A 23,428-nucleotide genomic window follows, 5' to 3' on the forward strand; every position below is an offset into this window, starting at 1 on the left:
CTTCCCCTCAAACTGTTTTTGGTTTGTTAGTGAAGATTCTGCCTTTGTAGTAAGTCACATTGCTTTCATGGAGTTAAATAAAGGACCAGGGGACTGACGATCCCAGTATTCAGTGCCTGCCGGACAGGGGAGTCACAGCTAAGGTCACAAGGAACTTTCAACTACAAGGTGTCCAAAGAGAAGCCACATTCTACATGGAAAATCGTGATCTTGAAAGAAAGAATGTAGACCTCAAACAACCTCCGGGAGGAGGTAGGAAATTGTGAGTTTAACTTAAGTATTCCAGAAGATGCAGTAAATTCAAAACAGACGTTGAAGAGGAAGTGTATTCTTAAAATGAAAAAGTTTGAGGAGGACAATAAAAGTGAGGACTCCAGATCATCTGTCTCTACACATTAGGATTGCACCCAGGGGAGGTTTCCTCATCACCACAGACTAAACCTGGAGTTATAGATCTTAAGTGGAAGCTTATTCCAGAAGTAAAAAACATATTTTTAAAAGCTTATCTATCACTGGACTAGTAATAAGTAAAAATGCTTTTAGTCCTCTAATTGCTGTTAACCAGTTGAGAAACATTAGGTAATTTACTATTACTCTTCACATTACTATTTTATTTATAAAATGAAATGTTTAGTTTATAGATGACATCTCTAGTATCTATTTATATATCTCCCTATTTAACCTAATTTAGAGTCAGTTTGCCCAGTTAAAGGTGGGGATTTACTTTTTTTTTCTTATTGCACGAACTTATTTAACTTCCCTTCTATCATTTATCTCCTCTGAAAAAGGAAGGTAATTTCTACTTCACCTACAGAAATAAATAAGATAGTACATGAATAAGTAAACAAATAATACTTCGAGCATATTTACCTTTTCACTAGAAGCTCATATATCTATATAAATTTTAAAATATGGTGATAGAATATAAATGTTCAATATTCTCTTCAATAATGGACAAATTTGTATAGCATACTGTAATATATATATACATATATATATAATTAATAATATATAACATACATTTTCTAGTATACCCTAAACTTGTATATTGCTTATGTTAAGATTTGTTTATGTAATACCAGTTCTCAGACTGTGTATTAGATATCAACTATTTTTAAAAATTGAGCGATTCATTTTCTGAGAAAGTATATAGTAACCTCGACATGAATGATAGTATTTACTGGTTTTCAAATATTTATTTTTTAAACAAATATTTATTTACTTTTAAAGCTAAATGAAAACCATTCTTAAAATCTGTTGTAGGTAAGGGTACCAAAAAAGAACAATGAGAACTTAACATCAAACCCACTAAATGCTTTTCCCTACTATAAACTATTTGACACTATTAACATAAAATGTATCCAGCATCATTTGTTATCCACTTCAGATGAAAATGCTATTAGTTTCTGTTCAAAATTGAAATGAATTTAATCACAAACTATTAATGTACTTTAATTTGATTTACTATTGGAGAAGGTAATTGCTTTATTTTATAATCAGTTAGTGAAATAGTTACAAATAGAAGAATTGAACAAAGAAGGACATTTTCTCTAATTTCATGAGGTATTGTTTAAAAGCTTATAACTGAGAAAGTAGATAATTAAATGACATTTAATTTTCACACTAAATTATTAAACCATCAGCCTTAATAATCAGAGTAAGCATAAAGGACTTACATTTGCTTTTCAAGGCTTGGACATTTATTTAAAAAACATCAAACCTGGATAGAATGATCAAATACCAATATGTATATCTCTCAATAGATATTTCCACAATATTAGAATGACTTAATAGGAAACACTAGAAAGCTTATAATTAGAAACAATGGAAAAAGATTATCCTTGTTCATAAAAATACCACTGTGAATGTCAATTGAAAAAAATAACTCTAAAGTCATTACCTTTGTTTTAAATTGAAGAAATATTTACATCGATCTCTTCTACTTACCTTAAATGTATGAACTTATTATTGAATTTTTACTTCATTAAAATATTATCCTTATTTTGCTAGTTATCATAATAGAAGTGTTATGGTTTATCACAAGGTGATAAGAATGGAAATAAGTGAAATAATGGTAATAACTTCTTTTGGAAAGCTTGATGTAATTGTTTCATAAAAATGAGCAAATATAAGCAGAATTTAATTGGTTTTGGTGAAGGGTGTGTCAAGGAAGGTGAGTAAAAAGAAGTGACTGAAATTTATTGGATATAAAAAGAAGAAATATGAGAATAGAAAGATAATTTCAAGCAGTAATGAATATCAGATTAATGAATATAGATTTTATTAAGTGGACATGGGGAGAAAGTAAAATCTTTTGAGAAGGGTGGCAATTAGGTTATTGCAATAGTTCCAGTAAGGATGAGAAATGACGATTATTAAACTCCCTGTTTTCTGAGGGCTAGAGGTCACATACTAATAAGTTGAAGGTCTGGAGTTGAGCTAAGAAAATGTCCCTTCCCTCACTTACACTGCATTGCAAAACAATATAGAATGAATGGAAAGATAACTGATATTGAGATTTCTAGAAATATCTAAGTGAATGAAAGGGCCACTTTAGGAAATGAGGTCAGGAAAGAGAGGGAATGCTGATTTGGGGTTTTAAATATTTGCACAGGGAAAATAAGAATGAAGCAAAGAAACTGTCATGATCCACATTTAGTAATTCTTCTTCCAATATGTGTTTGGCAGCTGGTAAAGATGGGAGGTTATAGGGCAGAGAAAAAAGCAGTAGTAAACCTCCTAGAAACACAGAATGTGAAGCTGTTAGAAGTAGAAATCTGGCATTAAGACAGAATTAGTCCCAGGACACACTATAAGCTGCAATAAACCAATACACAATTTTTTTCAATGACAAGCTTGAAAAGGACAATAACTAAAAAAATGTTATTTTATTTGTAGATTAGAAAGTCACTTTTGGCAGTTAGACATGGAATTAGGTGTCAACATAAGATCATTCAATAGAAATGAAGAACTAGTTGAAGTTTGATAAAACGAATTTTAGAACTATACATTTTCCTTAACATACTTGAGCAATTTCACCAAATGCTAGAGTAAGAAAAGAGAAAGTCAAAGATGTCTGATTTTTGGACTGACTTGCTAACCATTTATTGATTCAACTTTAAGACAATTGACTCGTTCATTGGAAGAATACCAGGTTTGTCACATTCTCTGTTTCTTATTTAGATGAAGGAAATGAAAGATACTAACTAGATAATCTTATGATTATCTAATGGTATTTACCATTAGGAAGATAGAGGGAGCGCCTCTCTAGAAGATGTTTTTAGCAGGATGTATCTAGTCTTTATGTATTGCTTAATGGAAACCTAGAAATCATTGATTTTTGAGGCATGGCTGACAGACAATTGGGGCATAGTGATATAAGCATATTCCTATTTAATGAACATTATACAAAGTAGGAGTTTTAAAATCAAAACAGCTTTTTTTTGTGTGTGTGGCCCATTACTCAGAACCTCTTCCACTAATAGGTGATCACAAACTGTTTCAATAAAGGATAAAGAAAAATTCTGGGATGTCTGGGTGGTACAGTGGGTTAATTATCAACTCTTGATTTCAGCTCAGGTCATGATCTCAGGGTCGTGAGATAAAGCCCTCTGTCATGTTCCACACTTAGCAGGGAGTCTGCTTGAGATTCTATCTCTGCCTCTCCCTCTGCCCCTTCATCCCCTACCACACTCTCTCTACCTCTCTTAAATAATAAATAATCTTTAAGAAAAAGAGAGAGAAGTTGGTAGCAGTTGGTTCAGATACTTTTAGTTCCTCTAAAGAAAGAAAATTCTTCTGTGTTTTTTGCTTTTCTCTGATTTGAATCATTAGTAAAGTTTGTATGAAAATGTCTGTGTGTCTGATTTGACAGTTAACCTTTCTTTTTTTTTTTTTAAGATTTTATTTATTTATTTGACAGAGAGAAATCACAAGAGAGGCAGGCAGAGAGAGAGGAAGGGAAGCAGGCTCTCCACTGAGCAGAGAGCCCGATGTGGGACTCGATCCCAGGACCCCGAGATCATGACCTGAGCCGAAGGCAGCGGCTTAACCCACTGAGCCACCCAGGCGCCCAATTTGACAGTTAACCTTTCTTTTAACACAGGTAATTATCTGAGAGTCTTCCAAAAATTAGCATTCATTTTTATTCATTGAGAATAAAGGCAATGTTTAGTATTGTTTTTATTACTGCTGTCCAAATTATACATATGGGGAAAAATGGAGTATCTTTTTTTCTCTACTTTTGTCCATCCTTTGAAGATTTACCCTTTCACTGGGATTTCTTATTTAAATGTTCTTCTAATATTTATATTTGGTCCAACTATTTTAGAATTGCTTTACACATCCCTTAATTCAATAAACTTTATCCAAGGTAAAACTAAGTTTCATTGAATGTCTAATATGTCCATGGCATTTTATACACATTTGCAGAAATAAACCTCCAGAACACTCTGTGAAAAGAAAGTTTGATTGATTTTACCCAAGAGACTAATGAGATATAGAAAGTTAAGAAAAAATAATTTAGTTACTCTCAGCAAATCTGAAACTTTATTTTGCCCTGGGGTTATATCTTCCCTCATATTTTGCAGTTATTAGAAAATATTGCATATTAAGTCACAAAATCCCCCATATTTTAGTCTATGGTCTCCCCTTCATTTCACTTCACCTCCTACAGTTTTTGGCTTGGTTTCATTTTCATCTTTTCTTCTTCTCTGCCCTGTCAAATAGGTCATTTTTGTATTCTATTTGTCCCGCCTACCCATATCTTTAGAAATGTGTTGGTTTCATCAAATAATCATCTGACATGCCTCTAAGGGCAAAATGTAATATCTAGGGAACTATGGGCTTGCTTTAGCTCTGAGCTTATGTGAGTAGCAACTGGTTTTCCCTAATTTGATCCTTTGATGTATCAAGAGAGCCCTAGTATGTCACTGAAATAATTATCCCACAGACCTTAAAACTCAACCATTTGGTGGTTAGACAGTGGAATTTTCCCCTGAGTCCTTACTCCAGGATCCAGATGCCATTAAATTCTTTTTTTTTTTAAATTGGAAAATAATGGTTCTTCACTATTTCATCCATTTTGTGGTTTACCCATGTAACACACAGTCATGTATAAAATATTAATTCATAGCCACATGTCTTGCTATCTTTTCAGGATTAAAAAGTGTATTTATTTGTGTGACATGTTTCAATGTGTTCAAATGAATATAGCAGCTTATTTTAAAAATACATATATATAGCTTTAGTTTTAAAAATTATTTTTTCCCCAAAGATTTATTTATTTATTTGAGAGAGAGAAAGAGAAACAGAGCAGGTTGGGGGGAAGGGCAGAGGGAAAGGGAAAGAAGCAGATTCCCCACTGATCGCAGAGCTAGACATGGGGCTCAGTCTCAGAGTCATGAGATCAGGATCTGAGTTGAAATTAAGAGTCAAGCCCTTAACTGACTGTGCCACTGAGGCACCCCAGTTTTAAAAATTCTTAATAAGAAAAGCAAAGCAGAATTATGTACTAATGGGGATTTACCCATTATACACATATATTAGACATGTGCTCATATCTTCATGTGTTTATGTACAAATTATGCATGTAATATATCTACAGGTTTATATGTACATTATGCATATGCATGACTCACATATATAATCATATTCATAATATGTGTATATATACACTATATACATGAAGTATACATATATACACAATACATGTGATTATTTATAACACATAAAAGACAAAAGAGCAATATAATGATAAGAATGAAAAAACTTGATCTTTTAAAAAGTAAACTAAAATATATGGTACTATGGTACTTTTCAGCTAGTAGATGATTCACCATAATTTGCCCACTAACTATTCCACATATGTCAAGAAACAAGAAATTTCATCAAATAAACTACTGAAGAGTTTTACCACTCCTTGATCTTCTAAGAAGAAATGAACAAACCTCAGATCAGCAAAATCAATGCTCATAAGCTGTATTTAAAAGCGCTTAAAAATGAAGCCTATGCATAAATCTTCTTTGGGTTAATATGTCAGCCTCAGTGTTAATATTATGGGCTGAGTTATGTTTTCCCCAAATTAATATGTTGAAGTCCTAAACCTTTAGTAACTCAGAATGGAGATGGTGTCCATAAAGAATTATGTTAAAATAAGGTCATTAGGGTGAGCTTTAAACTGGTATGACTGGTGTCCTTAAAAGAAGGGGAAATTGGGACACCTGGATGGCTCAGTGGCTTAAGCCTTTGCTTTCAGCTTGGGTCATGATCTCAGGGTCCTGAGATAGAGCCCTGCATTGGGGGAGGGGGGGGGGGTGTCTGCTCAGCAGGGAGCCTGCTTCCCCTCCTCTCTCTGCCTGCCTCTCTGCCTACTTGTGATTTCTCTCTATCTGTCAAATAAATAAATAAAATCTTAAAAAAAAAAGAAGGGGAAATTAAAACACAGAACAGATACTGGGAGAACCATGAAAAGACACAGGAATGGCTATCTGCAAACCATGGAGAAATGTCTCAGAAGAAATCAATCTTGCTGACACCTTGATCTTGGACTTTCAGCCTCCAGAATTGTGAGGAAATACATTTCTGTTTTTTAAGTCTGTGACATTTTGTTATGGCTGCCCTCACAGACTAATGCAGTTGACATTTAAGCATTTTTGTCTTTACACAATGTACCTATTCCTTAAAATATAAATTTTTCTTGTTTTGTCATAAACGTTAACTTGTCAAATTAATAATATGTAAGTTACAAAATTATCTTTACAGTTACACTGCCCAATGAATTGTGTTCTAGAAAGATTAGTGGGCTATGTATCTGAAATGGGTATTTTATATTTACAAATAATGAAAGTATGAAAAATAATTTTTATATTGTGTACAAATACAAATCTAAGTATTATTCTATAACAAAATACATACTTTACCAGATAACAGATAGCACTTTAAAATTTGACTTCAATTTAGGAATAAATAACATGAGAAAGAAAATAACTAAAGATTTGAAAGACATCAGTACTACCTGGTCTGCACCTCAAATATCCATAATCAAAAGACGATCTTATTTGACAAGTTACAACACTTGCATGTAGCTTCATGCAATTTAATTGGCTTAAGAAAACAAGGTATTCTAACAGAGAATATAATCACTTAATAAAATGAACAATGATATAATCATGAAAAATTTCTACCCAATTAATTTAATTTAATTGTTTAATAATTTGGCTTTTATTGATATGTGCATGTGTATATTATATAGCATATGTATGTATGCATTATTTGTGTATATATAGGTATATTTGTATATTTACATTCATACATAAATATATTTGTGCTGTCTAGTAAATAAAGACAGAATGAATAGAGCTAGGTTTGGCTCAGTTCTGCAAGATATTAATAAAGAGAAACATTTGTTCATGAAATAATTTGGGAAGGCATTTATCATCTATCTACCATTAACATTGCATTATTGTGGAAGCTGTCTCATTTCTCCAAAGTTATTAAAAATATATGCATTTTAATAACTTCTCTGGGGATGAAATTAAAAACTGATAACCAAAAATTAAGCATTTAACTTTTTCCCAAATTGATAAAATAAGCTTTATATATGACTAAGATCACATCAAATTAATGTAGAAAAAAATGGCACCATAAGAAAAAGGAACTGTAAATGTGCATTGCCTATTGTTTCTTTTTTTTTGTTTCAAAATAAATGGGCTAATATATTTAGTAAGACCTGAGCATGAGGAAAGTGAATAATTCAAATTCCATCTGAAAATCCAAATGAAATAATGTGCTTCACTCCCATTTCATGACTAGTTTGACAAGCTTTTTTTGAAATACATTGTAAATGATAATCCTGCCTTATTAGCCATTTTGGACCCTATTGTGCATGTAAAAATAGAAATATCCAACTGGTCTTTGAAGCCAAACAAGAACGGGTAACCTCATGAAGCAGTAAATTTATCAGGAGATTCTCAAAAAGCATCTATAAGACATTCTATCTTAAGCTTTTGGACATCTATACACACATATAAGTACAATTCACAGATCAGAAGTGAATTTATGGATCTCATTCCCTTAAATACAGTTGGACCTGATTGTCTTCTTTTTCCTAACAGAAATATAGTTAAGCAGAGAGAGACTTGGGCACATAAAATATTTTCAGTTTGGAAGGGGTGGTGGGGATTTCTTTCTTTTGGAGTGAAGTAAGCACTAAAGAACATAATCATGTCCTTTTTCTAACAAATCAAAATTACTAATGGTCTTATTCTGTCAGCAAAAGAATGGTTTCTATGTATATTTCCTTTCCTGTTTCAGGTACTGGGGGGGGGGCAGGAGGAAATGATTGCTGAAATCTGCAGGAAGATATTTTGGAACCAAACATTGAAAAAAGAGATGTGTTATTCTTTGAATTGAATTATCTATGACTAGTGCATGAGAAGACTTATAAGAATATTTTGGCAAGCTCTCATGAATCTCCAAAGCAAATTGCAGGCCTTGGGGATGAATTTTGATTACATATTGGATTTCAAACTAAGCTGGAGAAATTTTAATCAAAGCTTTTGCTTAAAATTGAGCTTGGAATAAGTGAATAGCACTAAGGAATTATTATGAAAATTTCAAAATTGTTGTTTGGAGGGTATATTGCAAAATTTCAAAATGTCTCCTCTGTAAAAAATGACCTCCATTTTAAAGTTCCTATGCTTCTCTATTTCAATGACTCTCTCTCTCTCTCTCTCTCTCTCTCTATATATATATATATATATATATATTTTTTTTTAAAGAATTTATATGGGTACCCAGGTAGCTCAGTCATTGTGTATGCCTTCTGCTCAGGTCATGATTCCAGGGTCTTGGGATTGAGCCCCTCATTGAGCTCTCCACTCAGTGAAAGGCCTGCTTCTCCCTCTCCCACTCCCCCTGCTGGTGTTCCCTCTTTCGCTGTGTCTCTCTGTGTCAAATAAATAAATAAAATCTTTAAAAAAAAAAAAAAAAGAATTTATAGACATCTTTATCTCAGTTATATCAGCACTCAGAATAAGCACATATGGCCAAGATATTTACTGTCATGAATTGGGCCTAGCTGAAGGAAAAACACAATAGAAAGGAAACATCAATATTTTTTTTTTAAAGATTTTTATTTATTTATTTGACAGAGAGAGAGGTCACAAGTAGGCAGAGAGGCAGGCAGAGAGATGGGGAAGCAGGCTCCCTGCCAAGCAGAGAGCCCAACGAGGGCCTCAATCCCAGGACCCTGGGATCATGACCTGAGCCGAAGGCAGAGGCTTAACCCACTGAGCCACCCAGGCACCCAGGAAATATCAATATTAATGATAAATTTTGAGTTACCAAGCCAAACATTAAAAAAATATTCCCCATATTTCCAAAAGGATTTGGGATAGATTAATAAAATGCATATGATATTGAAACATAGAGATTGTCAGGATAGAAGCAGTAGAGTCCTACTAAACCAGCAAGAGCCTGAACATAGAAATCTGTGCAATGAAATTTGGCACAGCTTTTAAATTTGGATAGCAAAATTAGCTTATAGATTTCTGGCAAGCAAAGCACAATGAGATTTGGGTTCAGCTACAACTTTCAAAACTTGTGACTAAGATGTTAGTTTTATGAACAAGTTTCAAAATTCGTAACTTGTTCATAAAATTAATATACCAGTACACTGAGGCATCATAAGGAGGGAAGTAGTGCAGTTCTGACTTAAGTAAGGTGGAGATGCCAGCAGAAGGAAAAACAACACCATTGCCCAGAGATAAACAAGACAGTATTGAATTCACAAGGTTTCTCTAGAAACCTATAAATAACTGAAATTACTTTCCCTTATAACTGAGTCAGTTTGCTCCAGGGAAAACTGCTCTTCTTGATAGTTTTCAGCAAATCAGTTTGCCAAGGGAGGGAAAAATAAAACAAATTCTTACACATTTCTCTTTTCCATAAACTCTCTCCATTTTTTTTTTTTAATTTATGAAACTTCATTTTGGTGACAGTTTTTGTGATTAATTTCTCTTAATTAAGAATAATTTCAGTTGTATGTGTAAATAAATTAAATATATTTTTTAAACACTTTTTGGAAAAGTAAAACTTGTATCTCTTATTGACATCTGAAAGAGTTAATTCTGGTTACTTCTTTAGTAAAGAAAATCCTTAGTAATTTTACACGACATATTCAATAGCCTTCTTATAATGAGCGCAATTAAGTTTTTTATGTAAAGTTATAATATTCCTCAATTCATTAAATTACACAACCATAGAACATATTTCCAAAAGTAGTTCTATGTAGGAATAAGATACTGTGTTGCTGTGTGATGGTCAGCATGATTTCACAGACAAATTTGGATGATCTCTATCTGTACCTCTAAAGGTTGAATTTGAGTTAGATTCACTCGGACAGTTTTTAAAGTGCTGATCCTTTTTTCACAACTTCTAATTACAATTCTGCTATTAGGATTACCTTGTAAACCTAGATTTTTTAAATAACTAACAAGATAAGTCTGATACCTATGGCTTCAGGACAACAAATTGGAAAACATTAGGGTAAAAAAAAAAAAAAAGTGGTAGAGGCAAGGTTTTTCATTCTGTAAGAAAATATTTTAAGATATTTTCTCTCCCAACTGAGAAGTTTATTAAAATACAAGTAGCAGGGGACCTAGGTGTTTCAGTTGGTTAAGTGTCTGCCTTCAGCTCAGGTCATGATCCCAGGTCCTGGGATTGAGCCCCACATTGGGCTCCCTGCTCAGTTGGGAGTTTTTTTCTCTCTCCATCTGCCCTTCTCCCTGGCTCATGCTCTCTCTCTCTCAAATAAAAAAATAAAATCTTAAAAAAAATAAAGTAAAATGTAAGTAACAAATAGTTTATATTCTCAGTCTTGGAGTTGATGTAGTCTGTGATCCAATCAAAACATATCCATTTGAAAAAAATCAAAGCAGAAAAAATGTTGATATTTTCAACATACTTAAAAATAAACCTCAAATCTATGAGGATCAAAACAACACAAAACAAAAAATTTCACTTTATCAAGGTGACAGGATACAAATTTGAAAGTTTTAATATAAAAATAAATAAGTGAATAAATTGGTTAATAGAAAAATTTTATTTCTAAATACTACAAATGGAAAAGGCAATAAATATAATTCTATTTATAATTCCATTCTAATAAAAACATGAAATACTAAGTGGTACATTTAATAAAATATGAGCAACTCTTGTCCATTAAAAATTATAAAACATGACTGATATAATTTAAGATCTAAATAAATGAAAACACACACTATGATCATGGATTGGAAGAATCAATACTGTTTAGAAATCACAACCTTCCAAATTGACCTAAAGGTCAATCCACACTAATCAAAATTTGTCTAGTAGAGGACTATCCTTGTCCAAAAAGATGTTTGACTTTTAGTCTCAGCTCCTGTGAGGTAATGTCTAAACCTTTGTTATTTCCTACCTGATAAGAGTATCTTTGTTTAACTGGAAACCTATGGCTTCTCTGCATAATCTCTGCTAACAATGTGTTGTGGTGGAGAACACTGAGCCACATGGTATTAATTTGACCTCTGAAGTATCTGGAGACCAAGGTCAACTACATGCATGAACAACCATTTCTATGCAATCTTGACATAGAAAACTCTTGACACTGAGGCTGAGTTGAGCTTCCCAGGTTGGCATACTCCATTCATATTGCCACATATTATTGCTTGGAAAAATTGGTTGTTCTATGCAAGACATCACTGGGAGAGTACAACTGGAAGCTCTGTACCTTGGTATCTCCTGGACTTTGCCCTATGTGCCTCTTCCCTCTGTGATTTTCACCTGTATTTTTTTGTTGTAATAGACTACCACTGTGAGTTGAACCTGAGAATAATCTCAGACCATCATCTCTTACTGGCATCAGAAGAGAAACTTTGGGGACTGTACTAACTGTAGAATAGTCTTCCCCCCACATTCATGTTCACCCAGAACTTTTGAATGTGAAGTTACTTGCAAATAAATGAATAATGTGAAGTTACTTGCAAACATGGTCTTTGCCGATGTAACCCAGTTAAGATGAATTCATACTGAATTATAGCAGGCCATAAATCCTATAACAATTGTGGCCTTATAAAAAATAAAAATTTAGCACAAAGACACAAATTCACAGGAATAATGACACGTAAAATTGGAGGCAAAGATTGCAGTGATGCATCTACAGGCCAAAAAATTCAAAGGATTTCCAATGACAACAAGAAGATAGAATGAAGCAAAATGATTTTTCCATAGAGCCTTCAGAAGGCTTAGGACCATGCTGATATCTTCATTTTGGATTTGTAGACTCCAGAATTGTGAAAGAATAGATTTTTGTTATTTTAAACCATGTAGTTTGTGGTTACTGCAACAGTCTTGGGAAACTAATATAAAGATTCCCAAATTTAGCAAAATTCCATAGAGATATTTATAGAAACCATTTTAGTCTAAAATATTTATGGAAATCCAAGTGACCTAAAACGATTAAAACAAATTTATATTAAAAAATAATAATACAGGGGGTACCTGGGTGGCTCAGTGGGTTAAAGCCTCTGTCTTTGGCTCAGGTCATGATCTCAGGGTCGTGGGATCGAATCCCACATCGGACTCTCTGCTCAGCAGGGAGTCTGCTTCCTCTTCTCTCTCTCTCTGCCTGCTTCTCTGCCTACTTGTGATCCCTGTCTGTCAAATAAACAAATAAAAAATCTTAAAAAAAAAGATTAAAAAAATAATAATAATAATAATACAGGGGCACCTGGGTGGCTCAGTGGGTTAGGCCTCTGCCTTTGGCTCAGGTCGTAATTTCAGTGTCCTAAGATCAAGCCCTGCGTTGGGCTCTCTGCTTGGCCGGGAGGCTGCTTCCCCCTGTCTCTCTGCCTGCCTCTCTGCCTACTTGTGATCCCTCTCTCTCTGTCAAATAAATGAATGGAATCTAAAAAAAAAAAAAAAGAAAAGAAAAGAAACTCTAAAGATTAAAATAATAATAATAATAGTAGTAGTAATAATAATACAGCTAAAAGAGTCACACTGATTTCAAGACATTCTGTAAGCCACTTTAATGAAGACAGCATGATATTGGTATGAAGATATACAGTCAGATCAATGGAAGAGAATGGAATCCAGAAAAAAAAAGACTTACATGTATATAATCTGTTGACTTTTCATTTTTATTCTTTATTTTTAATTTTTTTGTTGAGTTAACTTTTTGAAGTATTATTCCAAAGGAAATTGAGAAAGAGAAAGATAGTCTTTTAATTAAAAGGTCTGGAAAAATGTGATAGCAATTTGGGAAAAAAAAATCAACCTTTGCTTGTCTTATTCCAGATATGAAAATTTGCATGACATATACCTCTAAATATTAAATTGTAAGATTTATGGGGAGGGTGGAAATGGATAGGAGAAAATCTGTGTGTCCTTGGAGTAAAAACATACTTCCTCAGATGCAAAGGGAAAAAAAAAAAAAGAAAAATGAAAAAATTGATATAAAAATGTAACACATCAACTGTTTGAAAGGCAGTTCTTAAGACAAAAATAGGTTAGAAGTGGAAGAAAATATCCCTAGTTTTTATATTTGGCAACAGATTTTTATACAGGATAGATATGCTTACATTTCAATAAAAGCCCAACAATTAAAAAAAAAGTGAGTCAAATTTGACATGAAATTTCATAAAAGAATATATATATGTTAATATGAATAGCCAATAAACACATAAAAGTGCTAAACATCTTTTGTAATCAGAGAAATGCATTGCATTTCAACCACATACACTATGCCCCCATCAGAATGTCTGAAAGTAAAGAGTGATAATGAGGCCAGAATGTGGAGTCACCACAGTACATGTACATTGCAGGTAAGAATGTAAAGTGATATATCGGCTGTGGAGACCTTTCAAGATTTTTATAACTGAGCATATACACTAGCCATTCTACTAGTCATTTTACTATCCTGTTCATACAAAAGTCTGAGCATGTGTTGGAGTAAATGTAGAGCATGAAATCAGCCTTAACACCTGGCTTGCTAAAATGTAACAGGGAGGCCACTGGAGACAAGGAAAGGTTTCGGAGTTAGGCATTTGGAATGCCAAGGCCTGTGCAACCCCTCTGCCCTAGGAATGTGGGGTGGGGGTTTGCCTTCCCTGAAGCTTACTTAGCCCAAACAGCTGCCCTGTGACCCAAGAGATATAAGCATTGTCCCTTAGACTATATTTAGCAGAATTCATTGAACACACAGATTAGCATATAGTATCTTTCCGGTAAACAGATCCTCCCAGTTCCAGTAAGACCCTCTGTCACAAATCACGTGCTTGAGGAACAGTGATAAGGAATAAAAGCGTGAGCAAGGAAGAGCAAAGGGTCTTTGCCTCTGAGCATTGACCGCCTAACCTTCTCTGTTTCATAGCAAAGTTTGGAATAATCTTTTATCCACAGGTGGGGGGATTGCTGGCCATTCCTGGCACACATGAATGTTCATATTAGCTTCATGCAGAACAGTTTCAAACTAGAAAGAAATCAAATGGGGCGCCTGGGTGGCTCAGAGGGATAAAGCCTCTGCCTTCAGCTCAGGTCATGATCCCAGAGTCCTGGGATCGAGCCCCACATCGGGCTCTCTGCTCAGTGGGGAGCCTGCTTCCTCCTTTCTCTCTGCCTGCCTCTCTGCCTACTTGTGATCTCTGCCTGTCAAATAAATAAATAAAATATTAAAAAAGAAAGAAACCAAATGTCTACCAACAGGTTAATTGGTACACAAACTGTTGCATAATCATACAATGGAATGCTACTCAGCAATAAAATGGAATGATCTGCCGCACCTATGCCACAGCAGGGAGGATTTTTAAAATAATCATGCTGAGTCAAAGAAGCTAATATGGGGGCGCCTGGGTGGCTCAGTGGGTTAAGCCGCTGCCTTCGGCTCAGGTCATGATCTCGGGGTCCTGGGATCGAGTCCCGCATCGGGCTCTCTGCTTGGCAGGGAGCCCGCTTCCCTCTCTCTCTCTCTCTGCCTGCCTCTCTGCCTACTTGTGATCTCTCTCTCTCTCGCTCGCTGTCAAATAAATAAATAAAAATAAAATCTTTTAAATAAAAAAAAAACCTAATATGTGATCCTATCTACGTAAAGTGTTATAAAATGTAAATACAACTACAGTGCATAATATATTTACACTTTTCCAAGTAGTGAAATAAATAATTGTCTTTATATAGTATACGTTATATGTTTCATAAATACATTATAAATGTATCATTAATATACATATTAAATGAGTACGATGAATATGTCTGCATATATTCATGGATATCAAACTTGTTCTTTACTCATTTGGATACTTTCCAGTTTTGGAATAAAAAAAAAAACAACACTTTCATTTGTAAAAGCAAATTCAATAGAGTTGCTAAAATGTACAATAATTGACTAAAATTACTACTTTAAAGGTACTTTATAGGTTTCTCTCAAGATAGATACTAAGAGCTAAGCACTTCTTTTTTCTTATAGAATCATAAAACTCTTATTATCACTTTATCAATTTATAATGATTTTCTGACAGTAAAAGGCAGAAAAGGAATCGAACTACCACCCTAATGACAGTATTCAGGGCCACTGAGAAATTTTAATACTTATAAAACAAATGATGTGATTAAAGGGGTCAGATGGAGCAAATTGTTTTATACTCTATACTTTTCATTTCAAGAACCTCATGAAGTAAAAACTATCTTCAAAGCAATTATAAAATGTGAAGTTTGTCAGGCACTGCAATAAATTTTATTTTTAATTTATCAAGTCAAGTAAAAATTTTCTCTTCTTTATGTCCTTCTTTAGTAGATTATTGTAAAAAAATCTACACTATACATCATTATAATTTTCTCATTTACTCTATGATTTTTGATAGATTTTTCTTTCTATCGACATTAAATTAAGCCGGTTTTAAAATAATGAAAAATATGTTTTGCTATTAGTATATTCAGTACATTTTAAATGTTAAGTCCAGTAAATAAAAACATTGAATTAAATTACTCAATTTAGTTGAATTATGTGTCAACTTCCATTAAGTGTTCTTATTTTATTTAGTAAATTTAGATAATCCAACTCTTCCAAATAAAAAAAAAATAGTTTCAATAAATCTTCAATGCTGATTATATTAGGGTCAAAGTCCTTGGATAAACGATTGATTTATTCTACATAAATTTTCATTATTTCCAGATATATGGAAAATATAGAAATGTTTATGTAATAATAAATATATAATATATTAATCAATAATAAATATAAGAACATTTAATTTATAGTTATATAATTTAACTAGTATATATGAATATGATAAATAATATTGTTTAATATTATTAATAATATTAACAAAATAATAAATATATTATATGCATATATATGCAAGTATGCAGGCAAGAAAACTCTATATAGAGTTTTCTTGCCTGCATTCTTCAGCTGAAACATTTCCTAACTTTTCTCTTTCACCTTATCTCATTTTGAAATGATATTTTGCAAAGTCATTATTAAATGTTATCTGTTTATATATTTCTTATATATTCCTGATTATATAAATTATCCGTGCTCACTGAAAATAATATTGCACCTCCGGAAATATTAGAAAATAAAAACCCATCATGATGCCAATAGCCGATTACACTTTCTTTACATACATAATGATATATGATAATTTTCTGAAAGCAAAGAGGAAAAGAAGATAGAATAGCACATCCTGATTTTTAGTTTCCTACTTGCTCATATAGCACATTACCAAAATCATACTGGCTTAAACTACAAAAAATTATTACCTTATAGTTCTGGTGGTCAGAAATTCAAAAACCTAAACAGTCTTATGGGACTAAAATCAAGATGTCAGCAGGGCTGCATCTTTCTGTAGGCTCAAGGGGATAATGCATTTCTTTCCTTTTCCAGTTCTGGAGGCTGCCTATATTCCTTGATTTGTGATCCATTTATATTTTCAAACCCAGTAATCTCATGTTCCTGATCCTTCCTACCACTATCACATCTCCTCTCTAACTTTCTTGCCTCTCTCTCCTACGTTTTAAAGGCCCTTGTTACATTGACCTAATCCAGACTATCCAGGATGACTGCCTTATATGAATTGTTTTTAACTGAACCATTTCTGCAAACAACAGTTTTGAATGTATGGTAATATAGTTATGGATTCCAGAGTTTAGGATGTGTACATTATTGGAGACCACTATTCTGCTTACCTATGCAAAATAAAAATAGTCATTGAAATTAATATAATGTTTAGGAGGCTTAAAATGGAGCTTCCAGCCAAATTTTCTTTTGTTTCATTTAAAAAATTTAATCCTATCATAGTTACTTTCTATTGTCAGCAGCCAAAAATCCTGACAGATTTGAACATAGACTAAGCATAAACCTTTCTCTCTCCCCAAATGTTCTGTAAAATTTTGTCATACACATAATATTGTGTCAATGGTAATAAATTGGAGAATTTACCAATAAATTGGTAATTAAGTGGAGACTAAAATTAAGGAGTGTTTTCTATACAGTCGTTTATAAAGATATAGCTAAAGAGAGTGACGGTGACATAATGATAAAAATGGAAGGAAATATAAAAGGAGAGATGAGGAAAGGAGGGAGAGAGACGAAGAGGGAAAAAGAAAAGAAGGAGGGAGAAAGATCGAGATGAAGTCATTAGGTCAAGCATTCCTAAAAATATTTGGTAAGGAACAAAATTTCCTCCAGCAACATTTGTGTTCTGGATTATAGTTTATATATCTCTCTGTCATCTATCTACCTATCTCTTTATCTACATCTATCTAACATCAGTTTTTCCTGTAATACTTACATTTATTCGTATACTAAAAAGATGCGTCTTCCCATTCAGAAGTAATACCATTTAAAATAAATAGCTTTTCTTTTTCTACAAAGTTTCTCAAATAAGCACACAACACACATACACACACACATACACACATGTACACAAAATCCCTTCTGTCTGAAAAGCAGTAATATAAAGTTGCTCTTTGAGAAGGAAAAATGTGAAAATAGAAATATGAATATCTTTTAAGGAAAGAATTGAACTTTAATTAAACAGCAACAATAAAGCCAGTCACCTGAAAATAAATGGATTTTATTTCCACATATACTGTGCTGTCAGGAAAACAGAATCTATGGTTAGGAAAATAAAAGCCTTGCTTAGCTATCACGTTGAAGTAAAGATCCCTTGTAATAATAATTTGACCATATTTTCTTTTTCTGAATAACAAGTAAAGGGTTTTCCTCTTATTTTTTCTTGTCGTGAAATGAAAAGAGATAAATACACTTGGTGTGAAACAGTTTTTAATATAGACAACTTTACCAATTAAAATGGTCAACTTTATTGGCCTACATATCAATATTTGTGGAATATGACTTGGATAACTAAGAAAAAGAAACAATAAAATGAAGCTGGTGTGAATTAGTGATAATTGTTAATTATCTCAAACACAATTATAAAATTCCAAGGATGATACTATTGAATTTGTCATTGCTTTTCTGCTTTGTTATAAAAGCTATATAACGTCACAATCTATGGCATATTATTACTTTACTTATATGTTTTATTATTAAGATATTTAGTTTGTTTACTTTTTTAAAAAAATTTAACCTAACGCTAGAGTTATTAGGTATATACATGAATCTGTGTCTCCATACGCCTTTGGTAGTATTCTTAGTAGAGATGCAATTTCATGTGTTCTGTTGAGGGAATCCTCTTAAGGAAAAATCTCTGTGAGACTGAAGCAAACAATATAGTTATAGTAAATGGGTACAAGATAAGAAAAAAATATAGTCTCAGATAAATCAGTCTTGGTCTTATTCACAGGGCAATCTGGAACATAAATCACCCAAAAAGTTGCCTTTACTTTAAAGCAATGTGGCTGGCTTTTGTATTGTGATATAATTCAATGTTGAAAGCTGGATGCCCCTGGCAAAGGAAGGAGTCCTCCAGAGTAAGGAAGTTCTTTTCAGCCTACAGGGCAATGGTCCTGATAAAGGGGATCGCCCCGTCCTTAGCAGCCAGCACTTAACCAATGAGAAACTGTGTATAGGTTACCAATAGGCATTTACTACAGCTCAACTCTTGTCCTTCTTATATTCACTTTTTTCTAAGTTCACTGTGTTCGGGAACAGCTGCTTTCAGAATCTAGTTCATTACAGTTCATAGGGACATTTAAAGAAAGGATTAATGAAATGAACTATAGCTTTCACTGCTACAGTTAGTCCTGCGGCCTTAACTGGTAACAACATCTCCCTTCTCTATCACCCATTTAAATTATACTGACTCTTGACTAGTATTCCTGTTGGTCAAAGTGCCTTGGTTGGTGGAGACCCCCAGAGGTCTGAGACCCTCATTACCATGCTTTATAAGGTATGGTTGCTCTACTTGAGCACTGAAAATGAGAACTGAGCATGGGATCATGAAGAAACACAGTAGTGGTTCACCTGAGTGCAAATGTACTCTTTAATGTACATATTATCTAACAGTGAAGCAGTCTTACCTTCCTACGAAGGGTCAATTGCATCTGCTGTTTCGTAATTCCTTTTTATGCTTCTTAAATTACTGCTTGAAGATTCCAAAGAAAACTGATGGCAACTGTACGTTTAATGAGATTCTTAGTCTCTGATTTAGGATGTACAACACAAATTCCTAAAGTGAGAGTGAACAAGTGTTCTTGCTACCTCCACTCCTGGACCGTGGATCCACACATTGTCCCTCCTGAGGATGGCACCTAATAATAGCCATTAGTCATAGAATCATACAGAATCATGAAGCATAACTTGCTTCCGCATTTAATTATGTGCATTATAAAATTAAATGTGCATACAGTGGAATCCATTCACCAGCATTCTTAAAGTCTTTGTTTGTACCAGTAATCTGTGCTACTCCTCTGGGATGTTACCTCCTTTTTAACTTACTGTATTGTCCAGGGGCAATGGTAGTGTATTGTAGATGTTCCAGGAACTGCCATTTAGCTTTTCTTTTCTTTTTTTTTTTTTTAAAGATTTTATTTATTTATTCGACAGAGATCACAAGTAGGCAGAGAGGCAAGCAGAGAGAGTGAGAGGGAAGCAGGCTCCCTGCCGAGCAGAGAGCCCGATGCGGGACTCGATCCCAGGACCCTGAGATCATGACCTGAGCGGAAGGCAGTGGCCCAAACCACTGAACCACCCAGGCGCCCCGCCATTTAGCTTTTCTAATGGTGGAACCAATGTAAGGGACAAAACTGCTAAACACGTCCATTCTGAATTTAAGTCAGGAAAAATAACCATTTTTGCTTACTGGTTTCAGTAAACATATTCTTAGGTGGACCTAAACAAGAGCTCCATTAGCTATGTGCCACTTCACAAAGTGGGGGTCATGGTGGTGCTTTGGGTCCAAGGATTGGAGCATACACTCAGACCACAAAATCAGTAATCCTTATAAGCTGTAAGTATTGCTCTTTCCCAAAGTAAGGATATTTTAGTAAATGGCTATGATTTCAGGAGAGAAAAAGCTGGGAAAACATGCCCATATACTTGCCATGCTATTGCAATGTCTTTCTTCATGGAGAACTAGCATCTTCTTTGGTAGATGAATTCTGTATCTGAGAATTTATCTGAAAACTGCCCAAATACCTGAATTTTTATTAGATATTTCAACATATTTTATGTTTCAGCATGCTTTGCAGACATTCTGATCTTTGTACATTACAATAATTATGCCCACTTTGATTCTGTTAAATGCAGTCATTTGGATTTTGCTATGTTAAGATTCTGTCATTCTCATGGCTACAAAATATCCCATACTGTAAAAGTATCTCCTACTGTCAACTTAATCTTATAGAGACTTTTTAATTTAAACCTAATTCCTTTGTTGTGAGATTGTAATGATATCAACCATTTACATATCTTGAAATACCACATACATTAATGAAGACCTAAATTTATATATTTGGCAAGGATACTTTTCTCTTTCATGACATAGAAATCTGCATTTCCAACTATTTATTCAATATTTCTACTTAGATATCCAGTAAACACTTCAAAAGGAGACTATCATATACTGATATCATGATATATTCTACCCTTTGGAAGTCCTCCACCTATTCTTGACCATCTCAGTTAACATTAGTATCAATTTAAATTCTCAAACAAAAGCCTTTAGAATTATCTTTAATACTTTTCTTTATCTCTTACCTCCATATCATTATCCATGAGAATCTGTTGGGAGATTCTCAAAATATAGTGGAAATCCAATAACTTACCTTCTCACCTTCTCTACTGCCATCACTATCTCTCATCTGGATTATTTAATACCCTCTCTATTGGTCTTCCTTCCATATTTAGTATCCTTTACTTCTCTCAAGTTTACCCTCAAACAAAAGCTAGAGTGATCCTGAATTTCATTTAAAAAAAATATATATATATTTACTTATTTATTTTAGAGAGAAAGAGAGATATGCACATGAATGGGGAGAAGGGCAGAGGGACAGTGTCTTCAAACAGACTTTCTGCTGAGCAGGAAACCTGATGCAAGGGCTGATGCCACGATCTGTGAGATCACGACCTGAGCAAAACCAAGAGTTGGACACTCAAACCGACTGAGCCACCCAGGTGCCTCTGATCCTTAAAATAAAATCACCTATGTCATTCGTCTACTCAAACTAGTCATTATAATGTCATTAGAACAACTACAGTTTTCTATTTGTGTGCAACAGTCCTGTTTACATCTGGTTTAGCATTTCCCTTTGTTTTTTTTTAAACAAAACTTGTTAACAATTGTGTTAAAATAAGGCAGAAGAGATTTGATAGATCTCTTCTCTGTATTTTTACCTTCTTTGTCTTGTCTAGTGTTTGAAAATGTTTGTTCATAGAACAGAACTTCCAGTTTTACACCTGATTAAATTTAAGACATTCAAGAATAGCATGTCTGTCACTTACCAAACTTTTCTAGATGTAGCATAAGAAACAATTCTCTGACAAGAACAGCATTTAGTGAATTTGCTGATAAAATAAAATACACAGAAACAAGAGTGTTTAAGAAAAGGCAACTTTACATTTTCATGAATTGGTGTGGAAGAAATGTTCAGCCCTCTAGCTTCAAAGGCCACTTAGCATGTATGAATACATGAGGGTACCTATAAACAGGTTGAGTAGGAAATTATAGTTTATATATATGTGGAATAAGTGCATGGAATAAAAGGTAATGAGGCACCTGGGAAGCTCAGGTGGTTTAAGCATCCAGCTGATGATTTGGGCTCAGGCTCTGGGTCATGAGATCAAGCCCTGGATGAGGCTTGCCCTTGGTGTGGAGCCTGCTTAAGATTCTCTCTCTCTCTCTTTTTGTGCCACTCCCCCCGCTCTGTTCTTTCTGTCTCTCAAAAAAATAAAAATAAAATAATAGAAGATGAGTGGCTCTGCTATAGAGAAAATTCGGAATGGCAAAGGATTGTGCTGGTTTTGTTGTTTCTTTTTTGGTATGTAAAATGAAACACACACACACAGACACACACACAATCCATTGATTCAGATTCTATTAAAATTATTCAACATCACAAAAGTGTTGAATGAGTGTTGTTATGAAGGGCAGAGGAGGGTGAGGAATTGAAGGATTTTATGATGATTGAGTAAATAAACCAGACTTCAGTTTGTTCTAAGAATTGCTCATACATTTCATTATGCCAACATTGACTTTACAACAATTTTTCAGCTGTCAAATTTTTGTTCAAGTATAATCATTTTTTTTTTTTAACTTTTAAACACAACATACTTGGGGCACATGGGTGAATAAGTTGGTTAATCTGCCTTGAGCTGAAGTCAAGATCCCAGGGTCCTAGGATTGAGTCCAGCATCAGTAGCTGTGCTCAGCGGGGAGCCTGCTTCTCTCTGTTCCACCCCCTACTCATGTTTGCTCTCCTTTTTCTCTCTCAATTAAATAAATAAAATCTTTAAATTAAAAAAAAAAATCACAACATGCTTACCTCTACGTTAAGTCAGCTGATTAACAAACGCTTATTTTTCACTTCTTATGCACCAAAAATTTTTTTAGATACACAAGAAAAAGAGAAAACCATACAGAATCCATGACCCCAAACAGTTTACTCTACATTTAACATTCTGTATGGATCTAGAGGTAGCATACTGAACTTAAAAAACATTACCTGCCAAGTAATTTCAACAAGTGCTAACAAAACAGCTGTCTGATATAAGCCCATGGACTGGACAAGGCCTACAAAAGAACCAGTGAGCTTAAAGATAGGTTAATCAAAACTTCCCAAACTGAATACGAAGAGAAAGAAATAATCTTGAAAAAGAAAACACAGAACCCAAGAATTGTGGGTAGATTTCATAAGTTCTAACATATATGTAGTAGAATACCAGAAAGAGAAGAAAAAGAGACTGGAAAAAATATACTTGAAATTT

Source organism: Meles meles, chromosome 3 (genome assembly GCF_922984935.1).
Source record: "Meles meles chromosome 3, mMelMel3.1 paternal haplotype, whole genome shotgun sequence".
Classification (NCBI taxonomy): domain Eukaryota; kingdom Metazoa; phylum Chordata; class Mammalia; order Carnivora; family Mustelidae; genus Meles; species Meles meles.